Here is a 19,309-nt window from a genome sequence, read left to right on the forward strand (position 1 = left end):
GGCTTAGCAGAATCACCTATCAGCACCTCTGCAGAACTCCAGACTGTGCTCTGTTCTCATGAAGGTCACTCAGCTGCCTATCCACAGCACAAGGCCATTGCCCAACTCCTCCCCACCTCACCAGACACCCCAGTGCTGGAAGGAGATCAGCTCCATATTGGATAACTTTTCTAGCTATATTTGGTGGGCGCAGATCTCAGATTGGATATCCATCTGGCCAGGTACCTGGTTTCCAAATCCCGTACCCAAGTGGTGATAACTCAGCACCGTGACTACCCAACAGCTATGTTATTTTCAAGAGTATATATTTTACCTTCCTCTTCTGGGAAAAAAAAAAGCTCTCATTTGGGCAGGTGTGCAGTGCGACCAGGGCACCACCCACCTGGTGTGAGCATGGGGGTGAAAGGTCCCGCAGTTGGGAACTGCTAAGTGAGAGAGGGGATGGGACTAAACTCTGGAGCATAACAGAGAGACCAGGATCTGGGAAATCTCCAGGCAAGAGAGGGAGACAATACCAGGGGCTCAAGTCAGATGAGCGGTCCCAAAAAGAGACCCGTGAGGTGCAATTTCCCTGTGGGACCTGTGGGCGGCACTCCCCACTCCCAGATGCTCTACACCAGGTCCAGTCTTCTCACCCTCCTTACCTACACCATCCTGAGGGTAGAGACCCCAGCTTAAAACAGACAGCCCCACCTACAGGATGAGAAGAAGCAGAGAAGAAACAGATCTCTAAAACTAGCAACAACCCTGGTTTCTTCTTTTGAGTAAGTTTTTTTCTTTTCTCTTCTACCCTTCTATCTTCTGACCCTCACATCCCCAACATATGTGAAACCAAGAACTTTGCATGAAATAGGACTTTGAGGACTGAGTCATCTGAGAATCTATACAGGAGTTGCATATGCCCTTGTTTTTCTTTTCTTCCCTTTTTTTCTTCCTTTTTTTGTTATCTTCTTTACCCTCCAAATTTTACTATTTTAACATCCTGTATTTTTCTAAATACATATGGGTTTGTTTTATATACTCTACTGTCTTCCCATGAACTTGTCTACCATAAATTACTCCCTGTCTCTTCCCCTGCCACTAACCCTCTTCATTAGATTTCGAGTTCACATTTCCTAAGACATATTAACTCTATACCCCCACATCTTTCCCCCTCAGTATATCATCCTATGCCCAACCCAAGTTCATTGTCCACTGCCAGAAACTGTAAACTTCTTATGAAACTACTGATAATATTTTAGATAATAATTGAATCCAACATTTCTGAACATTGAGACTAAAGTGTAAATGTCTTAATAACAACAAATTGTTCATAGGTGATGTATAGTTGATATTGGGATCTGTTAACATAGTCCTTCCCCACAAAGGAGAGACTTGGACCTTTCAAGAGCACTACAAATCTATAGGGTAAAAACAATAACACACTAGACCCACAGAGCTGAAAAGAAAAACACAAGAGCAACATGAAAAGACAAAGGAAGAAAGTATCACAAACAAATGAAGACAACATATCATTAGAATCATTGGCAGCTATAGCAGAAAAAATTACAGAGAAATATTTCAGGATACACATAGTTAAAATGTTCTGTGAACTCAAGGGAGATATAAGAGAGCAACTACAAGTAGTGAAAGATCACTTCCACAATGAGCTACATAAACAAATCCAAGAAGCAAAAGATCACTTCAACAGGGAGATAGGGGTTCTAGAAATAAAACTATCAGAAATCCTTGAAATGAAAAAAAATAATAAACCAAATTAAAAGCTCAAATGAAAGCATCACATAAAGAGTAGACCACTTGGAAGATAGGACATCAGACAAGGAAGATAAAATATATAATCTTGAAAAGAACATAGACCACACAGTGAAAATGGTAAGAAACCACAAGCAGAACATTCAAGAAATATGGGATAGCATTAAAAGATCAAATTTAGGAGTTAGTGGGATAGAGTGATGTATAGTTGATATTGGGATCTATTAACATAGAGGCATAGAGGTCCAAACCAAAGGAATGAACAATCTATTCAATGAAATAATATCAGAAAAATTTCCAAACATGAAGAATGAACTAGAAATACAAATTCAAGAGGCCTACTGGACACCAAATGTACAAAATCACAACAGATCCACAACAAGGCACATTATAATGAAAATGCCCAACATACAGAATAAGGAGAAAATTTTAAAAGCCACAAGAGAAAACAATCAGATATCGGGGAAAACCAATAGGATAATGGCAGATTTTTCATCACAGACCCTAAATGAAAGAAGATCCTGGAAAAATATATATCAAGCTCTGAAAGAAAATGGGTGCCAGCCAAGAATCTTGTATCCAGCAAACTTAAGCTTTAGAGTTGAACATGAAATAAAAACCTTCCATGATAAACAAAATCTAAAAGAATTTATAGCTAGGAAAACCAGCACTACAAAACATCCTTGGCAAGATATTCCATGAAAAGGAAACAAACAACAATAATGAAAATTAGCAGAGGGAGATAGTACCCTAAAGGAAAAAATAATCAAAGAAGAAAACCAAGTCAAGTTAAATAATAAAAATAAACAAACGTGATTGGAAATACAAACCATGTCTCAATAATAACCCTGATTGTTAATGGCTTAAACTCACCAATCAAAAGATATAGGCTAGCACAATGCATTAGAAAAAAAGGACCCCAAAATATGCTGCTTCCAGGAGACTCACCTGAAAAAAAAAAAAAAAAAAAGACATCGACAGACTGAAGGTTAAAGGTTGGGAAAAATCATACCACTCACATTAACTGCAGAAGTAAGTAGGGGTTTCCATTCTTATATCAAATGAAGTAGACTTCAAGCCAAAGTTAATCAAAAAGGATAAAGATGGACTTTATATACTGCTCAAGGGAAACATACACCAACAAGACATAACAATCATAAATATATATGTCCCAAACAATGGTGCAGCTATGTTCATCAAACAAACTCTTCTCAAGTTCAAGAGTCAAATTGACCACAATATAATAATAAAGCACCCCTTTATGTTCAAAACACTAGAAAAACTAGGGATAACTGGAACATATCTCAACATTGTAAAGGCGATCTACACTAAGCCTCAGGCAAACATCATGCTAAATGGAGAAAAATTGAGGCATTCCCTTTAAAAACTGTAACAAGACAGGGATGCCCTCTTTCTTCTATTCAACATAGTTCTTGAAACACTGGCCAGAGCAATTAGACAGACGAAAGAAATTAAAGGATATGTACAAAAGAAGAAGAACTTAAATTAACACTATTTGCTGATGATGTGATTCTATACCTAAAAGACCCAAAAAACTCCACCAGGAAACTTCTAGAATTAGTAAATGAATTCAGCAAAGCAGCAGGTTATAAAATCAACACTCATGAATCAAAGGCATTTATGTATATCAGTGACAAATCCTCTGAGAAGGAAATGCAGAAAACTACCCCACTCACAATATCCTCAAAAAAAATAAGATACTTGGGAATCAACTTAATGAAAGAAGTGAAAGATCTATATAGTGAAAACTACATAATCTTAAAGAGAGAAATCAAAGAAGACCTTAGAAAATGGAAAGATCTACCTTGCTCTTGGATAGGCAGAATTAATATTATCAAAATGACCATACTTCCAAAAGCACTATACAGATTTAATGCAATTCTGATCAAAATCCCAAAGGCATTTCTCATAGAAATAGAAAAATCAGACATGAAATTCATCTGGAAAAATAAGAGACCCAGAATAGCTAAAGCAATCCTTAGGAGGAAGAGTGAAGCATGTGGCATCACTATGCCAGACCTTAAACTATACTATAGAGCAATAGTAACAAAAACAGCATGGTATTGGCACCAAAACAGACTGGTAGACCAATGGTACAGAGGACACAGAGAATTATCTTTTATTAGTCAAAGGTACCAAAAACATGCACTGGAGAAAAGATAGCATCTTTTATAAATGGTGCTGGGAAAACTAGAAATCCAAATGAAGCAAAATGAAATTAAACCCCTCTCTCACCATGCACAAAACTTAATTCAAAATGGATCGAGGACCTAGGAATAAAATAAGAGGCTCTGCATCTAATAGAAGAAAAAGTAGGTCCTGATCTTCATCATGTGGGATTAGGCCCCAACTTCCTCAATAAGACTTCTATAGCCCAAGAATTAAAACCAAGAATCAATAAATGGGATAGAATCAAGCTACAATATTTCTTCTCAGCAAAAGAAACAATCTGTGAGGTGAACAGAGAGCCTACATCCTGGAAGCAAATTTTTACCTCTCACACATCAGATAGAGCACTAATCTCTAGGGTATATAAAGAACTCAAAAAGATAAGCACCAAATAAACCAAATAACCAATCAAAAAATGGGCCAAGGATCTGAACAGACACTTCTCAGAACAGGATATACAATCAATTAACAAATATATTAAAAATGCTCATCATCTCTAGCAATTAGAGAAATGCAAATCAAAACTACTCTAAGACATCATCTCACTCGAGTTAGGATGGCAGCTATTATGAAGACAAACAACAATAAGTGTTGGCGAGGATGTGAGGGAAAAGGCACACTCATACACTGCTGGTGGGACTGCAAATTGGTGCAGACAATATGGAAAGCAGTATGGAGATTCCTTGGAAATCTGGGAATGGAACCACCATTTGACCCAGCTATCCCTCTCCTGGGACTATTCCCAAAGGACTTAAAAACAGCATACTACAGGGACTCTATCTAAATCTTCCAGTATTGTTCTGAATAATAGTAATTATGGTGAACACACTTGTCCGGTTCTGTATCTTGAAATGCTTTCAGCTTTTCCCCATTCAGCACAACATTGACTATGAGTTTGTTATATCTAGTCTCCCTTCTGTTGAATTACAATTTTTCTATGCCTAATTTGTTCAGGGTCTTTATCATGAACAAAAGTTGAATTTGATCAAATGGTTTTCTGAGTCTATTCTGATGATAATATGAATTCTTCTTCACTCTGTGGATGTGAAATATGTCATTTATTGTTCATGTGTGTTGAAACAATCTTGCATCACTGGGATACATCTAAGTTGTCAGGAAATGATCTTGTTTTGCTATTGGATTTGATATCCTGGTAGTTTGTTGAGAATTTTCACAACTATATTCATCAGGAATATTGGTCATTATTTTTCTGTTATTTTCTCTTTGTGTGTTTGGGGAATCAGGGTAATGCTAACCTCATAAAATGAGTTTGAAGTTCTTCTCTCCCTTTTGATCTTTGTAATAGTTTGAGCAGAGTTGACATTGGATTTTACATAAAAGATTGAGGCAATTCAGCAGTAAAGCCATGTGGGCCTGGCCTTGCCTTTGTTGGGTGACTTTTTATTACTGATTCAATCTCACAATTCATTATTTAAACCTAGGTTTTCAGTGTATTCATGGCTCAATTTTGGCAGATTCTATGTGCTGTTTACTTAATGTGCTTTTACTTGGACGTTAGTGCTGTAAGATGAGCTGCTCTTGTTGAAGCCCACGAGGTTCCAAGTGTTGTGTTTCTATCTCCATTTCTTTCAAGAAATATGTAATTTCTAGTTTTATTTCTATAGTGGCCCATCACTCATTGAAGAGCATGTTTTTAAGTCTCCATGATTTCTACACTTTTTGATGTTTATATGTTTTTTTTATTAATTGTTGCTTTTATTCCATTGTGGCCAGAGAAGATATATGATATAATGTTGACATTTTTGGATGTCTTAGGACTGCTTTGTGTCCTAATAGATGATCTCTTCTAGAGAATATTCCACATGCTGAAGTAAAGGAGGTGTGTTCTGCAGGAGTGCTGAATGCTTTGCTGTGTGTAAGGCCTGAGATCTAGAGCAGAGTTGATTCCTGATGGATCTGAGCTGCTGTTTTGTCAGAAAAATCTGTGCATTGGTGAAAGGGAGGTGTTGAAATCTCCCACTATTATTGTATATTAGCCTCATTTTCCATTCAGATCCTATGTTGATCTTCCCAAGTTAGAAATTCCACTATTAGGTGGATGTACATTTACAATCGTATTCTCTTGAATCTCATTGATCTTCTCTATAATTTTTCAAATTCTGTATCAAGTAATTCATCAACAACATTTTCTTTGAAATCCATTGCTCGTGAGTTATTTTGATCTTTATCGTGTTTCATATTCTTCTGTATTGAGATTTGGGCATATGCTGGATCAGCCACTTCGATAAGTTTGATGGGGTGAATTTCTTGTAGTAAAAGGCTATTTCCTGGAGATGTGTCTTGCTGGTTTGATATGGAATGCTGCCTTTGTTTCCAGCCGAGGACCAGAATGTGAACTCCCATAGCTACTTGGTCTGTAAGCATGACTTTGGGTACAGTGCATACTGTAGCAGAGTCAAAAAGGCCCATTTTCTCTAGGTGAGACCCACACAGGTGAGGACCCTCTAGCAGGTTTCAAGTTAACACAGCACTGGTTAAGGGAGAGCCAGTCTGTGGCACCTCCGTGAAGGGGGTGATGGCACCAGATGGGTGATGGATGGTTTCTCTGTCACTCTGCTGCTGGGAAGGGTCTCTGGCACTGGAAATTTCAGTAGAGTGTGGGTGTCAGAAGCACCTGTCCACAGCTGAGGCAATGGTTGACCCCATACACTGCACAGGGACAGGGAGAGTGAAACCCTGTGTTGAGCTTCCTATCAGCCTCCCTAGCAGACCTACAGAGAAATAAAATGGGGGCATAGGGGTGGCCAGGACAAGGCGGATACATGTCCTGAAATTGGCACAAAACCACACACAGATAGCTGTACTTTTAACCCCTAAGGACAAGTGTTCTTTTCTCAGTTCTGGAGGAAGCTACGCATCCATTCCCACTGTACTATATAATAGCTGCCTCCTGCAACTCAGGGAAAGGAACACACTTGGGTGATGGGATCACAGTTGGTCTGCTAGGCTTAGCTGGGTTTCTGAGAATGCAACCACTTGTGTTGATGTGGTGGATTTCTGTAGGGACCAGAGCAGGGTATATACAGTTGTTTTTGATCCCCTCAAGCAGTAAAAATTCAGAAAATACCTCACCTCTTAAGACACCACCAAGCTACAGCAGGCTGGGCTCTGGGGATGGTGGGGAGATAATGTGAGATCCTTTTCCAATTCACAGTTACTGTGGAGACTCCAGGCCACTCCCATAACTGGGCTGGAAGCCTGGGTTGACTGTGAATCTTTCCAGTGTCCGTGATGCTGACATCCATTGGGATAAAGTTACTTGGACATTCTCCTTCAACCTTCCTCTGCAAAGGGGAGCCCCACCTCTGGGGAGACAAGGTGAAAGATGTCAGGGTGTTTTGTTCATTTTCCTCTTCTTTGTCCTGCATTTTGGGGGGATACATATTAATTATACAGATTAATGGGTATCTTGGTGGCCTTTTCGTGCACGTATATAACATAATATGATTAAATCACTTTCTAATACCACTCTGTACCCTCCCTTTCCTCCTCCCCAATTCCCTTTCCTTCATCTATACTAATTATCTCTCTTCTACACTCATAATCAAATGCTTTTTTCCCTGTATCTTTCCACATATAAGAGAAAACATAACATTATTGTCTCTCTGAATCTGGCCTATTTCCTTTGACATGATAGTCTCCTGTTCCATTCCTTTTCCTGAAAATGATGTAATTTCACTTTTCTTCATGGTTGAATAAAATTCCATTATGTGCCCAGTGCAGTAGCACATGCCTTTAATTCTAGCAACTTGGGAGGATGAGGCAGGAGGATCACGACTTCAAAGCCAATTTCAGTGAGGCCCTAAGCAACTTAGCAAGTCCCTGTCTCAAAATAAAACACCAAAAAGGGCTGAGAATGTGGTTTACAGGTTAAGAACCTCTGGCTCAATCCCCAGTGCAAAAAAAAAATTCATTGGGTATATTTGGTGTATTTCTTTTTATCCTTTCTTCTGTGGACAGAGAGCTAGGTGATTCCATCACTTGGTTAGTGTGAGTTGTACTGTAGTATACATGGAAGTGCATGTATCTCTACAGTAGTCTGACTAAAGGTGCTGTAACTGGATCACATGATAGTTCTATTTTCAGGTTTTTGAGGAACTTCCATGCTGATTTCCATAGTGGTTTTAGTAATTTACTTTTTCACTAACAGTGAGTAAGAGTTCCTTTTTTTCCCCACATCCTCACCAGCATTCATCTTTAGAATTTTTTTTAAGAAAAAGGAGAAGAGGTTTAGTTACCACAGAGTGTAGGAGATTCAAGTTGCATAGCACTGGCATCAGCTCATTTCTCAGAGCATCACATCATGGGGGGAGGAAATGCAGGAGCACCAGGTGACCACAGTGTTTGCATCTTGACGGTTGCCATTCCGACTGGGATGAGATGAAAACATAATGTGTGTTGGATTTGCATTTCCCTGATGGCTAAGAATGATGAATCTTCTTTTATTTGATTTGTTGGCCTCTTATCCTTTAAAAAAATAGTGGAATGTATCTTTAATAAATCTTTATATAGTAGTTGGGTTCATCTCAATAAACTCTTGCATGCATGGAATTAAATCTCACTTCATGATCTCCTTCTTTCTCCTCCTTTTTTTTCCCTCCAATCCTGCCTATCCTCACTGTTCTCCCTTCTCTACTCTCTTTTCTCTTTTGAAAAGTACTTTCTCAACTCATTTCCCCATTTATCAAATAGGTTATTTTCATTATTTGGGTTTTGTTATTGTTGTTTTTGAGGTTTTTTTACTTCTTTATATGTTCTGGTCATTACCCTTGTCAGAAGAATAGTGGGCAAAGATTTCCTCCCTTTATATAGGGTTTCTCTTCAATCTGTTTTTTTATTTCCTGTTCTGTGCAGAAGGTTTCTAATTTGGGGCTATTCCACAGATCAATTCTATTTGCCATTTTCTGAGCTATAGAAGTTCTCTTCAGGAAATCTTTGCCTGTGTCTATATGTTGAAGTGTTTCTTTAGATTTCTTCAAGTACTTCCAAGCTTTGTCATTTCAGACTTGAGTTTTGATCCTCTTTGAGTTGACTCTTGACCAGGGTGAGAGAGGGGGACCCAGTTCCATTCCTTCAAACAGAGAGGGCCAGGTTTTCCAGCCTCAAGTGTTAAGGAGGCCATGCACTCTCCAGTGTGGGATTTTGGAACATCTTGTCTCTCTTCCTGTGGTCTCATCCAGGGTCTCTGAGTCTCACATGGCTTAGTCTCTACCAGCTGAGGCCCAGCAATCTCCCACATCATTGAATTCAAAATGCAGTGTCCACCTGTGGTTTGGTTTTTCTTCATGCGGAATGAGTGCTAGGCACCTCTGCTTGACCACTGTGGAACCTCCCCATGTGAACTGTTTTAACTGTGGGTTTATATCGTTTGTTAATCAATTAAAATTTAAGTCCTAAATGTAATTTATTAAGAAAAAATATTATTAATGTAGCATTCCTTATGTTAGAGCACTTTGGAATATTTATACCAATGAGACCACAACTATGGGACATATAGGCAAGATTTCAGATAAAATGAGGGATGCCCATCTTTCCTCTATTTTATGTTTAGTTGCCTTCTGAAGATTATAGGAGTCATGATGTTTGAATTTTGTGAGTTTCTCACTTGTACCTATAATTTGATTTCCTTACTACTTATGTCCATGAAATCTGAGAACTGACGTAATTATGCTATTTCCACTTGTGTTGTAGTGGCACAAAAACCACTTAACACCCTTAATGCAGTTATCTTAATAATGTTGTTTCTTATATCAATATTTAGTATATAAAAATGTAATATATAAATTTGGAGTTTTCAGTCAAGTCAAATTATGAAACTTTGAGTCACTTTAGTTACATATTACAAAACAACCTGTACAGTAGTTAATTTATCACATAACTATACTAAAATGTTAACTATGCTTTGAGTTTACTTCACTCCCATTTATATTCTGTCCTGTACCTTATTTTTAACTTAATAAATATTCTAAAGCTACCCTTAGCCTCACCCTACCCTCATGCTTGCTCCAAAGGTGTACTATTCAGTCTCAGAAGTAGTTATGTTTGCATGTGAAGTATTCCCTCAAAACCCCATGTATTAGATTTGGGGATTCAAAATGGGTGGCCCATTCTGCCAGAGGGAGGCAGAATTCTGTGTTGTTCTGTGACCTGGAATTCAAGTAGAGGAAATATTGCTTCTCTGTGAGTGTAGAAGAACCCAACAAACAGCTGCTCCTGTGCAGGAATCACAGTCACCATGCCTACTCAAGGCTCCTGGTCAAAGCATCAGATCAGGATTCCTGACTACTCACCCATGCAGTTCTCTCATGTGCCCAAGTGAGACCACTGGCATCAGCACCCATACAGGACTCCTGGCCACCCACCTGCACAGAAATCCCAGGTGCTGCTCTCATGCAGTACACTCAGCCACTACCTACACATGAGAACTCTGGCTTCCACATCCATGTGGTCTCCAATCTACCAATATGGGGCTCCCCTGGTTGCCTCCATCTTTGGACTCTGCAGTAACTGCCATAGTCCCCTATAAGCAGTAGCCTACCTGCAACTGGGTGTGGGAGGCCATCCTCGAACGTGATTTGAGTTACCTCCCTGGCTGGGTGAGAGGCGCTTAAACACAGCCTGTGTTAAAAGCCTTTCCCACCCTTTCCCAGGTCTGAGGGCTTGTCTGTGCAGAGGCGCGCCTGGCCTCTGACCTGAAGACCCAATTGCAGGCCCCCTTAACCTTCATTGGATGGGATTTTCCCTTGAATTTTTTGTTCCCCAATAAAAGCTCATTCCCTGGCATGCTCTCTCTCTCTCGCTAGTCTCTTCTGTGAACCTTGCCACTGCATTAGGTGGCTGGAGGCGGGAGCTAGGAGAAGCCTTCTCAGAGCCGTGTTAAAGGTAATGAGAGTCTGTCTCTTTAATTTAAAACTCACTAGCAATTTCTTATGAACCGAACCTTCTTTCATGAAGCTCACGCTGGTCGCATGGCAGAAGTGGCGCCCAGGAGGGGGCATAATAAATTGACTAGCTTGAATTAGGGAGCGCGCTATAGAAATAAGGAATTGGTGACATTTGGGGGGTCACAGAAGTACCAGGCAGTTTTTTAAGTGAAGAGATGTTAAACTATTGATAATGGGAAATTCAACTTCTACTGATAAGGACATGTACTTGACTATTTTAGAGACAATAATTAATCAGAAGGGAAAGCAAATTAAAAAGACTCAGTTGCTACAATTCTTAAAGGTTGTAGGTGAATGTTGCCCTTGGTTTTGTGACCAAGATTCACCAAATTTACATACTTGAGACAAATTAGAAAGGAAATTACATAAAATCTGCCTTTCTAATGAATTACCTGGAAATTTTGAAAATATCCAAAAGGTTTGGACTGCATTAGAGATCTGTCTTTTTGATTACATGGGCCATAGTCCGTGGACCCCCTGAAGATCTACTGAAAAGTATTCAGAGAGCTATTTAAGTCTATTAAAATGGAAAAATTGCCTGAGGCTAAGGAAATCCCCTTTCCTCTAAGCGGGCTAAAAACAAAAAGCCTCAGAGCAAAACCAAAAGTAAAAAATGTAACCTTGCTTGAGCCCAGCCAAAGAGGTCTGGAAGATCATAGAGAGGGAAATCAGAGAGAGGAAACCTCCAGAGGGATAGAAGGTTCTCCTCCCGGAGAGGAAAGAATGGAAGAGATTCCTAGAGAGATAGAAAGCTCTTCTCTCCCACGTGGCTAACAAGCCCAAATTCAACATGGCGGCAGTGGAGAACCCAAGGAGGAGTCACAGTCTGAGGGAGAGGAATTGGACAATGAAATCCAGGATTTACCGGGAAATTTCAACAGGCTGTGTTTAACAGCACCTGCCCAGGCTATTCGAATTCGGCCATTGTCTGTTAAAAAGACAAACTTTAACAGGTGCTCTGAGTTAGCAATGACCTTTCTTACTCCATTCCAGCGAGGTATTAGGAAGGTGCAGGAAGCTGGGGAAGATACCAGCGAATTCCAGCTCTTCCCATTTTTTGAGCAAATTAACCAATAAGATCAGCGTGTTCGCGTCCACAAGGTAATTCCCTTTAAAACTATTAAAGAGTTAAAAAATGCCTGTGAGGTTTAAAATCCAAATTCACCTTTGATGCAAAGTTTGCTTGAAACCATTTGCTCTCAATCACTCCTGCCAAGTGACTGGGTCTCAATCGCCAGGGCTTGCTTGAGTGGGGGGGGGACTTTTTACTTTGGAGATCACACTGGTCAGATTTCTGTGCTGAGCAAGCAGAGAAGAATAGGAGACAGGATCTCCAAACACCATTGGAGATGTTTTAGGAACGGGTGAATTTATTGATTTGTAAAGGCAGTTAAATTATGAATTTGCAATGTACGATCAGATTACAGCCTGTGCAAAATGTGCCTGGAGACAGATTGCCTCCAAGGACCAATCTAGCTTAGTTCTAACTAAAGTTAAGCAAGGCTCCAGTGAGCTTTATTCTGATTTCGTAGTGTGACTCTATCAAACCGCCAGCTGTTCCATAGGGGACCCGGGTGCTTATAAATTTATTATTAAACAATTGGCATTTAAAAATGCAAATAAATATTGTCAGGATGTTCTCAGACCCCATAGAAAAAAAGAGCACAGTTTCCAAATTTATTCGCTTGTGTTCTGATATTGATCCAACCCATATATAAACAATTATGCTCGCTGGTGCTTTAAACTTTTACTAGCGGCCCTGAGTGTCTCCCTGATCCAAAAGACAGCAGAAAAGATCACCTGGCTCACAGAAGAGCCTATATGAATTTCTCAGTGGCCCATCTCAGGGGAAGAACTTAAGATAATTCACATATTAGTTGAGGAATAACTTCAAGCTGGTCATATGGAACCAACACTTAGTCCTTGGAATATCCCAATTTTTGTTATTAAGAAAAAGTCAGGTAATTGGAGATTACTACAAGATTTAAGGTCAATAAATAATGGGATTCAGCCTATGGGATCATTACAGCCAGGACTTTCTTCCCCCACAGCCATCATCCCTTTAAACTATAGCTTGAAGGTAAAAGATTATTTTTTCTCAATAAGGTTGCATCCTGAAGATTGTGAAAAATTTGCCTTCACTATCCTAGCAATTAATTTTAAAGAACCTGTTAAAAGATATTGCTGGAAGGTCCTGCCTCAAGGAATGCATAACAGTCCTTCCTTATGTCAAAAATTTGTGGGTCAGGCGGTAGCTCTTATAAGGAATAACTTTCCTGATGCTTATATTATTCATTTTATGGAAGATATATTATAGGCTCATGCTAATCCAGAAGTACTTTCAGAAATTTTTACTCAGTTAGAGGCTTCACTTACAGCAATGGGTTTATGCATTGCTCCTCAAAAGATACAAAAGATGCCTCCCTTTCAATATATAGGTCAGATAATTCAAGGACATGCAATACGTCCTCAAAATCTGCAGATAAAAGTTAAGGAGTTACATACCCTTAATGACTTTCAAAAATTATTAGGAGATATTAATTGGCTGAGGCCATCCTTAAAACTAACTACTTCTGATTTAAGTCCTTTATTTCAGATATTGCAAGGAGATCCTTCTCCAACCTCTCCACGTCAGCTGACAATAGAGGCTAGGGCAGCTTTAAAAAAGGTTGAAAGTGCAATTAAAAATGCACAGCTTACTAGAGTTAATCCTAAACAACTAGTGTATTTATTAATATTTCCAACTGTGCATACCCCAACGGGAGCTATATGGAAAAGATTTGGAGTTATTGAATGGATTCATTTAGCCCACTCTCCCCAAAAGACATTAATTCCTTTTCATGGCTCTATTGCTCAATTAGTAATTAAAGGTAGGATGAGAGTTTTACAATTAATTGGATCTGAACCTGATATTATAATTATTCCATTTTCTGTTCATCAAATAATTGGCTTTTTCAAGCTTTTAGTTTATGGCAGATAGCTTTTACTGATTTTCCTGGTCAGATAGATAGTCATTACCCTCATGATAAAATTATTCAATTTACATCAATAACACTGCTTATTTTTCCAAAGATTGTACATGCCCAGGCCATAGATGGAGCCCTATCAGTGTTCACTGATGGTTCATGCTCAGGTAAAGCAGGTTTTTATAGCCATGTTTACACAGAGGTAATGAAAACCTCATATATTTCTGCCCAAAGAGCGGAGCTGCAAGCTCTCATCTGTGCCTTAAATTACTTTACAAATGAGCCTATTAATATTTATTCTGACAGCTTATATGCAGCTGGAGTTACCAAAAATATTGAAACTTCAGTTATTGGATATACCTCATCACAAGAGCTATTTAAATTATTTAATAATCTACAAAAGGAGGTGCAAATGCAAAAGCACCCATTTTTCATAGGACACATACGAGCTCATACTAATCTTCCAGGACCTTTAACTTCAGGTGATGACAAGATTGATAAATTAGTAGCTGTTTGTCAACAGATGTCTCCATATGATTGTGCACAAGCTTCACATTTCTTGCATCATCAAAATGCTTCTAGCTTACGTAAAAATTTTAATATTACCAGAGAAAAAGTTCGTTAAATTGTAAGTCACTGCCCTAAGTGTGTTATTCACACTCCATCTCTGCCATCAGGGGTAAATCCCTGTAGATTAAAACCAAGTCAAATATGGCAAGTGGATGTAACTCATATTCCTCAATTTGGTAAGCAATGCTATGTTCATGTGATAGTTGATACACATTCCAGATTTGTTTTTGCCACAGCACATAAAGAAAATACTCAATATATAATTTCTCATTGCCTAGCAGTCTTTGCTGTGTTAGGATGCCCTTTGCAGATTAAAACAGATAATGCACCAGCTTATGTAAGCTCTTATTTTCAACAATTTTGCCAAGAGTTTCAAATTAACCATAAAACAGGAATTCCTTATAACCCCCAAGGTCAAGCCATTGTGGAATGAGCTCATTTATCTATTAAGCTGCAATTACAAAAATTAAAAGGGGGGAATAGGTTTATGACTCCTCAAAATAGCTTCAACATGCCTTGTTTGTTTTAATTTTTTTTAATTGTGACACAGAAGTTCATACTGCAGCTGAGAGACATATGTCTTCCACAACAACAGGCCCTTTAGGCAGAGTTTTGTGGAAAGATTTACAGACTGGTCAATGGAAAGGCCCAGACCAGTGTTTATGTGGGGCAGAGGTCATGCTTGTATTTTTCCAGAAGGTGCTTTCTGTCCTATCTGAGTACCTAAATACGCAATCAGACATGAAAGAGATAGAACCAAAATTCAAGCGACTGAAGATCGACCTAGAGAAGCCTCCATTCAAAAGGAAGAGATATCGAAGAAGGATGAAGAGGAACCAACATGACCCAGCTGAAAAGCTGATCTCATGGGAAGACATGAAGAAGCTAACAACCCAGGCTTCCCGAATACTTCGACTCCTAGGAAAGAACAGGACCCCAGTGATGATGGTAGCAACAGTAATTGCCCTGCTGGGCTGTCAGGTAAAGGGGAATCAAATAGACACTTACTGGACATATTTCCCAGATCCACCCCTGGTACACCCAGCTGTGTGGAATGGAGAATCTATTCCAGTGTTTACTAATGACTCATTCATGATGGGAGGATTTACAGATACTCATATTACTCCCAATCATGTGACTAGATTTAATTATTCTGGCTACAGTGCCCAATTACCTTTGTGTTGGTCCCATGATAAACATACTGGCTGTCTGAGAGTATCATTTGAGAAAAAGACAGTGGTTGGGAGACCTAGACTGACTAATCGTACCATTTATGGAGACTTAAAACCTTATAGTAGATCAGTGATTAAAATGGGACTTTCCCATAATAAACCAGTCATTTCTGCAAAACCTCCACAAATACCTCACTGTCCAAATAGTTCTACAATTGAGATTGGCACCTTTCCTAGATGGATAGATTGTGTAAATACTTTTCCTGTACAACATAAGGTGTCTAAAGATAGTGGGTATATTTTAGACTGGTCTCCAAAAATTGATGAGAGACAATTATGAAAAAATTCTGCTATGACACCTGCAAGATTTGTTAGTAATATTTTGACTTACAGTGAGGGTGGTATTCAAAAAGATGTTTGGCACTTAATTGCTGCCTCAGAATTCTTACATTTTTCAGACAAGCCTTAACCAAAATTTGTTGACAAGAGCTGTAAGGAAGGATCTTGCTATGGCTTATGAGCCTGTGTCCAATCTCCTTATGTTTTAATTATTGAAAATGTAAAAGTTAAATGGATAGATGACAAATATGTGGTAACATGTAACAAATGTAACCTAACCAATTGTATTACTAGATATAATAGAGGAAAAGGAGTGCTGATACTTCATCAGCCCTCTTTTGTTTTATTGCCTGCTAATATTTCAGAACCATGGTATGCTGATGCTGGTTTTCAAGTCTTACAGCAAATTCATACCCAGCTAGCAAAACCTAAACATTCTATTGGAATTATCATTGTGAGAGTTTTGGCCTTTTTTCTTTCTTGGCATCCACTGTCACAGCCTCAATAACTTTATCTCAAAAAATTCAACATGCAAAATTTCTAAATAATTTAGCCCAAAATATTTCCAAGGCTCTGAGAAATCAAGTAAATATTGATAAAAGAATTAAGACTAAGTTAAAGGCCTTAGAGGTGACTGTTATAAATACAGGTAATGAACTTTTGGCTTTAAAATTTAAGGAAAGGCTTAAATGCCATGCAAATTATAAATATGTGTGTGTTACAGCTGCCAAGTGCAATGCTTCTCTCTGGGATTGGGAGAAGGTTAAAAACCATTTGTTGGGTATTTGGCAAAATAATAATAATAGCTTGGATCTTTTGGAACTCCATCACCATATCCAAGATATTCAAAATAACAGAGCTGATTTTTTGGATCATTCTTCTTTGGCTAATCAAATATTGAAGGAATTAAATGGATTTAACACTGGAAATATTCTTAAACACTCAGCCTGGTACATTATTGGATTGTTCTCTTTGCTGTTAATTCTTTTTTGTATTGTAATTATAGGATGGTGACTTCATAGTGAGAGTGCAGAGACTCAAGAGAGTAAATCATCGCCTGCTTTTTAAAAGAAAAAAGGGGGAATATGTGGGAGACCATCCTTGCACGTGATTTGAGTTACCTCCCTGGCTGGGTGAGAGGCGCTTAAACACAACCTGTGTTAAAAAGCCTTCCCCACCCTTTCCCAGGTCTGAGGGCTTGTCTGTGCAGAGGCGTGCCTGGCCACTGACCTGAAGACCCAATCGCCGGCCCTGACCTTGGGATGCTGACCTCCTTAACCTTCATTGGATGGGATTTTCCCTTGAATTTTTTGTTCCCCAATAAAAGTTCACTCCCTGGCATGCTCTTCCTCTCTCACTAGTCTCTTCAGTAAACCTTGCTTCTGCATTAGGTGGCTGGAGGCAGGATCTAGAAGAAGCCTTCTTGGAGCTGTATTAAAGGTAATGAGAGTCTACCTCTTTAATTTAAAACTCACTAGCAATTTCTCATGAACCAAACCTTCTTTCAAGAAGATCGCGCTTGTTGCGTGGCAGACCTGGGGGCATGACAGCTGATCTGAAGACAGCCAACAGCCACAACACTGCTTGCCATGGAGCTCATCTCTGAACACATTACCCAATGCCTGGCCTGGCTCTTCCCACCCACCCTGACACCCCATCACTGCAAGGAGCCACCTCCACCTTGGATCACCTTCACCACCATTTTTAGTTGGAGCAAGTCCCAATTTGGAACACTGGATGGGCAGGTACCATAGTTCCCAACTCTCCCCTCTCCCTGGCAGCCATTAACCCAGAATAATGACTTGCCACAGTCTGGCTGGGCACCAAATCGGGAGGTTATGAGCCACTTGTAGGTTCAAACAGGAACTCCTTTAGTGCCCAAACTCCACCGACACTCCATGCGCACTCCCCGGGAACTCTCCCAGCTCTCAAGCGAGAACTCAACGGGAACTCCACGAGAACTCAAAAGTAGCGGGCGCCTGAGGCAGCAGGAGCCACCCTATTGCCGGACAGCAGGGGTCTATATACAACTGAATACATAGCCTGTTTCAATCCAGCATCATACAATCACAGCACTTATACACAGCTTAACTTAATTATCATCATCTTAATGGCTCGCTGGCATCACCTCTTAACCACTCCTTCTGGCAAAATGCCAGGTGCCATCTTGACTCAGCTGTGGCTCTCAACATCTCCCCCCTTCTGTTTAATTAAACAACAAGCATGTGGCTTAGGGACCGTGCCTGTCTTAGGTTGCCCGATACTATATATGGTCCTTACCCGTCATCGGATGAGCTGACCTCAAGGCGTCAGCCTCCTGTCTTAGATTGGTACCATTGCAATTGGATCTTACCTGTCATTGACTACCGGCCCAGCATACAGCCATACTTGTGGATAGGCCTTTGCACCAGTGGGGCAGTGAGGTTCTTTGCCTCACCTCTGTTGGCCCCAAAATTTTAGCTGAATGACCTCTCAAGCAGAAGGGAGGAGGATACAAAATGCCACGACACCAAGCCAGCTGACGGCTCCTTTTGGAAGAATTGTACCACTGATGACACCATCAGCAAAAATACCCTGGCACTACCACAAGTCACTGCACCAACAGATAGTTCACAATGCATACAAATGATACATAGTCCAGGCAAGTTCTGCAAGCAGTTCAAAGCAGAGGAATCCATCAATATTTCCATTTCCTCCCAAAGCAAATCGACTTCTTGACTGAGCATCACTTATTGAGTTACATTATTCATTGATGCATAGGTTTATACAGTTTGTTGTGATAGCTATCGCAGAAGCTGTAGTTTGGTTTTATCTTTGTCTTCACCGGCACTGGGATGAAGATAGGAATTCTGGCAATGATGGCTAAAAAAAAAAAATTATGTAACATTCCAGCAGGCACTAAAAGAAAGCAATTTTCTAAACAATTTAGTATCCTGAATAGAATTAGATATAATGAAAAGGAAAGGAGAAAGTAAACAAACAGATCTGTTAACCTCCTTTTTTGTTCACATTTTAAAACAATCCTCAACAGCTGTTTAACCAATTTAAATTAAACCATTTAAATCACATGAATAATAAAAAAATTTGGATCCATTTTTTCATGAGTGCTCTTCATATATGATATATGGATATATGTACATACAGACATACAACACAAAACACAAGTATGCACACATAATACAATACATACAACACATAACATAATAGTAAAGGCCTTGTAGCATTTCACAGGTGAAATCCCCACTGCAATGATTAAAAACTCCACAGTCAAAAAATAGAGCTGATCAGAAAAACATTAACTTAGGTCTGTATGAGCTCAAAAAAAAAAAATAGAACTTCATGATGTGGGAAAGGG

At 39.4% G+C, this 19,309-nt stretch overlaps 1 long non-coding RNA gene across 1 annotated transcript; it reads left to right on the forward strand.

The window, feature by feature from the left end:
- Positions 1 to 14,760: 14,760 nt before the first annotated feature.
- LOC139704764 (uncharacterized) lies at positions 14,761 to 19,048 on the forward strand. The gene is made up of 2 exons (XR_011706747.1): positions 14,761 to 15,424; positions 16,961 to 19,048. It is a non-coding gene; the product is annotated as an uncharacterized lncRNA (long non-coding RNA).
- Positions 19,049 to 19,309: the final 261 nt, after the last annotated feature.

This window comes from Marmota flaviventris, chromosome 2 (assembly GCF_047511675.1).
Source record: "Marmota flaviventris isolate mMarFla1 chromosome 2, mMarFla1.hap1, whole genome shotgun sequence".
Taxonomy (NCBI): domain Eukaryota; kingdom Metazoa; phylum Chordata; class Mammalia; order Rodentia; family Sciuridae; genus Marmota; species Marmota flaviventris.